The sequence below is a fragment of the Antechinus flavipes genome, chromosome 3 (assembly GCF_016432865.1).
Source record: "Antechinus flavipes isolate AdamAnt ecotype Samford, QLD, Australia chromosome 3, AdamAnt_v2, whole genome shotgun sequence".
NCBI lineage: Eukaryota > Metazoa > Chordata > Mammalia > Dasyuromorphia > Dasyuridae > Antechinus > Antechinus flavipes.
The window spans coordinates 476770006-476776135 of record NC_067400.1 but is presented as its reverse complement, the minus strand read 5'-3'; positions in this window follow the sequence as shown (position 1 = coordinate 476776135).

Here is a 6130-nt window from a genome sequence, read left to right as displayed (position 1 = left end):
CTCCTTAGAGGAAATGACTTTCATGTATCCATCTTTGTTCTTCAATCCCACCATTCCTAAACTCAACATCTCTTAGTTCCTTGCACATATAACTTGTGTTTAAAGAATTAAATTGGAACCCCTTTATATTTATGAAAAGAAAGATATTTGTATTAAATAACTTTGATAAGTGGTGAGGCTGGGAAGTGAATTCAGAGCTTCTGACTTTAAATTCATTGTTCTTTCCAGTGCATTCTTTAAAAAAAAAAAAAAAAAAAAAACTGTTATCTTGCATTTTTTGTATATCACCAAAATTTCTCCATTCATCTCTTTCTCTATCCTTCCCAGGAAGCCATCTCCTGTAATAAAAGGGAGAAAAAGCAGTTCAATCAAACTAATGAATACCAAAAAAAGTCTGACATTAAATGCAATGTTTCATACACAGAGTCTCCCACCTCTGCAAAGAAGTGAGGAAGGTATCTTTCTCATATCTCTTTCTTGAGGCCAAGATTTGTCATTACAATTTCATGGTATTCAGTTTCAATTTCAATGCACCACTTTTGAAAATAACCCATGGCAATATTAAAGGTCTTACAGTAACATCTACCTGACTTCTATCTCTTGAGGCGTGGGGAAGGTGGGCCTTGTTGGGGGAGGTTGTAGCCATCAAACCCAGGTGATAGAGTCTGCCACAAATGAAAATAGCAATCATGAATAACAAGTAATTACAGGTTTGACAGGAACCACTTCTAAGTTTTATGTCTCAAATGTCCCTGGAATAATCAGCATCATAAATAATATAACCAAAGTGGTCTTTCTAGCTATTGCTTGGTTTGTCTGATGGAAAGGGGATTCCCATTTCTGATGCTGTAAGTGTAGGGAGATTCCAAAGTGTAGATTCCTTCTATCAATACAGCTTGGTCACTTATCAGCAACTTCTAGTCTAAAGGAGTTGTCTGAGTCATGGAAAGTTAAATGATATAATCCCCTAGCTAGTATGTATCAAAGGGAATGTTTTTTTGTTGTTGTTGTTGTTGTTGTTTTTGTTTTTTTTTTGTTTTTTTTAAATAGATCTTCTGGAGCCCAAGGACAGTGCTGAATCTACTTTGTAATGCTTGCTCTGGCAGCTAAAGTTAACATATCAAAAAATGGGGCATGTTCAAGTATCTTTTTACCTGGCAGTTAACAGAAACCTCAAGGCTGCAGTCTTTCTGGCGCCAAACTCCCTCTCAAAATCCTGCTTCTTTTAAAGTAGAATATCATTTATTCCTACATACGTGTTGAGATTTTTGAAGCCAGAGCCAAATGCAAACTCTCACAAGGACTTGAAAGCCAGAATTACTTGTTTCAAAAGTTGATATCTAGGAGTTGTCAAATGGATGCTCTCCTCCCTCCTGCCATTTCAATAGTAACACATTCATAAAAGGAGTAGATGACTTTCCTGTAATTGGAAAGCAGAGGCTGCCTTGAATACAATAGGTACTTAAATAGCAGCTGAATTAAATTATATATAAACCCCCTCTGACTACGCATATTATTGTTGTTGAATTCCTTTAATCTTGTGCAACTCCTTGTGACTCTATTTGGATTTTTTTGGCAAAGATAATGGAATGGTTTGTCATTTCCTTTTCCAATTCATTTTACAGATGAAGAAACTGAGTCAAACAGGATTAAGTGGCTTGTCCAGTGTCACACAACTAGTAAGTGTCTGAGGCTAGATTTGATCTCAGGAAGATGAGTCTTTCTGATTTTAGGCCTGATGCCTTATCCACTTAGCCATCTAGTAGCCCCCTGACAATAGAGAGACTCAATTCGGTAAGAAAAACAGATTGTTTTCTACTAAGAAGCCAAATATGTCTATATTGCTGAAGAATGGGTGGTAAGGGGAAAGATTCTTTAGGAATATAATTATAAAAGCTGACACATACAAGCTTTAATTTTTGAAAGCTACATTGAGCAAACATTATCATATTTGAAAATAATAATAACCCTGTTACATAGTTATGGTTATCTCCATTTTATTGATAACAAAACTGAAGCTGGCCCTTATTAACATAGCTAATAAGGGTCAAAGGCAGTATTTGAAGTAAAATATCTCCTTATTCTAAGTCCAAATAGACTTGTTCCTCAACGCTTGAAGGCAGGGATAGAAATTTTAATTCTTCTCTTGAGAAGACAGGCAATTCCAAAGTAATGTTCAAGGCAAACTTCAAAGGCAAGTAAGAACAAGACATATATGTCATCAGCCGCGATGGACTCTGCTTGAGTGTCTGGATGTTATCTTGGTGCTAAATATGGCAAACCAATTTCCCTTTTCCTTTTTTATTACTCTAAACAGTCACATTCTCTTGAGAAATGGAAGATATTCCTTTTCCAATTAATCCAGATGCTTTCTTGAGAAATCTGCTTTCATTCCAGTTAGGCTAAAATACAAGAGGATTTGATCAAAGGCTTAGAAGAGGTATTGTCATCAATGAGAGAAAACCCTTTTAGTCAAAAGTAAAGATTTAGGGAAGAAAAGAGAGTAATTTGATGGTCCATTAATGGAAAAGGAGGAAGCTTAATATGCCAGCCATCTATGTAGGATGTTTCAAGTTTGAGGTGATCAGATGTCCTAAATTAGGCAAGACAGCCTTGACTATTGACTTCTTGTATCACCTGCCCATGTCTTCTCAATTATCATTTGACGACATATTTATTCATTCTCTAGGGCTACATTTTCTTCTGTTTAAAGTCTTCCTACTTTTTTCTGTGATGAATCTTCTTTAACTTAAAAAAAAACCTTTGAATTATATTTTTAAATGTTTTTTTTTTCATTTTTAAAGGACAGTAAATAAAAATTGTGTAAAAGAAAAATTTCTGAGTTCAAGAAAAATAATTGATGAAAATGAAGTTATATGTAGCTGACAGCTCTGACTTTTTTCTTAAAAAATGTTTTGTGATGGGAGTGGTATTCTTAATTGAGAGTGCAAGTGGAAAATCACCTCTTTCTGACTGGAGAAAATGAGTCACAAAGAGTTTTAGGTTTGCAAATTGGAGTTTCAACTGCAAGAAATGGAGGAATGGAAGGGAATCATGTAGAATTTAGAGCTTATCAAAATAAGTTGTAGCTGAGAATCCACTGGCCGAAGCTACAGAGAAGAGTCTTTGAGTCAGATTTTTAAAAAATCAACCATTTATTAAGCACTTATATTCAGTAATGAGGGAGATAAAGTATGAATAAAACAGTCTCTGCCCTAATAAGCTTTATAATGCAGGAAGAATCCAAATGCAACAGAAAATCGAATTGCAATACTATGTGAAGTCTAAAAGGAAAGACATTTTTGAAGGGATAGGAAAAAATCAAGGAAAGCTTCATATGTAGTTGGCATTTAAGTTTGCTTTTAAAGGATGAGTGAGAATTCACTGGACCAAGATATACTGGTAATCAATCTAATCAAATACCTGAAGATTGACAAAGCCTTTTTGCTAACAGCAGCCTTGTGAAGTAGTTCAGACAAATATCATTTTCATCTGTTGACAGATTAACAAACCAAAGGTCAAAAAGATAAAGGAAATTGCCTATGATCATTGGGCTAATAGGCATTGGAGCTCATGCCAGACTTAGAAAATAGCACAAACAAAATATGGAGGTGGATATGTTTAGATGTTTTTTTTTTGTTTGTTTGTTTTTTGTTTTTTTTTTTTGGAGAATGTGAACAGTCCAGGGTAATTGATAGAAAGTATTGACACAATCATATCAAAAACCCAATCCATAATTCTAACTTCTGTTGTTCCCTTCCACATTGCAACTTTTCATCATAGTTTCAATATATTGCAGATCAACATAAGAGATTAAATGGGAATTCTTTGGGAGATTTACACAAATCACAGATAACAAAGGAAGGAAGGAAGGAAGGAAAGATTCAGACTTTTTCTCAGAGTCAAACATTTTTAAACAAATTTTTCAGATTGTAGGGATGCTATGCCCCCAGCTCCCAGAATGTGGAAAAGATAATTGCATTGTTCAATGCAAGACAAACTCTGACTTAATGGTTTTTTTTTTTCTACACTTGGTTTAAGTTGCTGTTCAAGGTCTCTCCCAGATTTGTGTCTTGAAAGTATAATAGTAAAATGGTAGTATAATAGAGTAATGGAAAGAGAATTTGATTTTATGTGGTCCTACGCAATCAGTTAACAAAATTTATTTCTTTGTATCTCCAATGCTTATCATACTAATTAAATTAGTATGATAAGCATTGGAGATACAAAGAAAGTTAAAAACATGTTTTTGTCTTCAAGGAGTTCACTATCAAATGAGGTAGACTACATGAGAACAACTACATACATACAATATAAATAAATGTAAAAGGAAGTCAATCTGAGAGGTAAAGTATTGGCAATAGCAAGAAATAAGATGCCAGCCAAAGGTGGTATATGAGCTTATTCTTACAGGAAACCAGAGAAGATAATAGATGAGAAATAAGGAAAGCAGCTAGGCATGAGAGATAGACAGTAAAAAGGTGCCGACTCAGGGAATAGACTATTGTGTTGTGATTGTTGTTCATTCTTCATTCTCAGACCAATGACATCACAAGGGTGATAGCTTGAGTGAATTGCATGAATGGAGCAGCAAGACACAAACTTGTCAGCCTCATTCTCTTCTCCAAATTCACTGAAGTTCAGAGCAAGACCTGTATTATATGAGATATATGAGAAACAAAAGTAAGATCAATGTCATACATCAAAAGTGATATGGTAAGGATTAAAGCATATAAAGACCAGAAAAAGAAAGACTGGAAGTGTAATATCTGGGCTAGCTTTTTGGAGGTCCTTCAGATGGGCCTTGGTCTCAGCAGAATAGACACCATGAGAATAGTCAAGAACAGAGTCTAGATGCTTTTTTGGGGGGCCCAGTCTTTATCTTAGTGGCAGGAAAGCCACCAGGAGTATGGTCAAAAATGGAATGTCTCATTTCCAGTCCTCTCAGCCCTTAAATACCTTGGTATGATTATATCATTACAGCATACTATGTATGTGTGAACAAAAGAACTATTACATCACCATGCTAAGTACTAAATATATTCTAGAGAACCATCATCTCATCAGTCACACTGAGTTAACATCCTACTGTAAGTGTCCTTGTTTCAAGTATATTTCTCCAGAGTTGGAAGAGGCTAGGCCTCTTTTTATAAGTTTATAAATTTTATAAGTTTAAGAGAGCAGATACCTTTTGATCCAGCAGTATCTATACTGGGCTGTATCCCAAAGAGATCATTAAAGAAAGAAAAGGACCCACATGAGCAAAAATGTTTATAGTAGCCCTTTTTGTCATGGCAAGGAACTGGAAACTGTTCCCCAACATCAATTGGGAATGGCTGAATAAGTTATGGTATATGAAAGTTATGGAATATTATTGTTCTATATGAAATGATCAGCTAGATGATTTCAGAAAAGCCTGCAGAGACTCACACAATGCTAAGTGAAGTGAGCAGAGCTAAAAGAATACTGTACACAGCAACATGATCAACTGTGATGGACTTGGCTGTTTTCAACAATGAGGTGATTCATGCTATTACCAATATACTTGTGATGGAGAGAGCCATCTGCCTCCAGAGACAGGATTATAGGGACTAAATATGGATCACAACTTAATATTTTCACCATTTTTGTTATTTTCTTGCTTTTTTTCCTTTCATTTTTTCCATTTTTTTCCTGATTTTTCTTGTGCAGCATGATAAATGTGGAAATATGTTTAGAAGAATTGCACATATTTAACCTATATTAGATTCCTTGCTATCTATGGTAGGTGGGGAGGGAGGGAGAAAAATATGGAACACAAAGTTTTGCAAGTGTTGATGTTGAAAACTATCTTTGCATGTATTTTGAAAAATAAAAAGGTTATTATTAAAATGATAAGCTAAATAGAGAATTTATATTTAATTCTGTTGGTGAGAGGGAGTCACCCAAAACTTAGTGACTCCTTATCTCATTCTCCATAGAATTTTAAAATAAATTTTCCTCTTTTCTTCAATCTGAGGCACTTCAGCTCTCTCAAAAATAGCATGTGTGTGTATGTATGTGTGTGTGTGTATTAGACTTTTACTTCACAAAGAAGAATGGACAAAAATTATATTGGTTTCCATTTTCTGTTAATTAAAACTATCTCTTC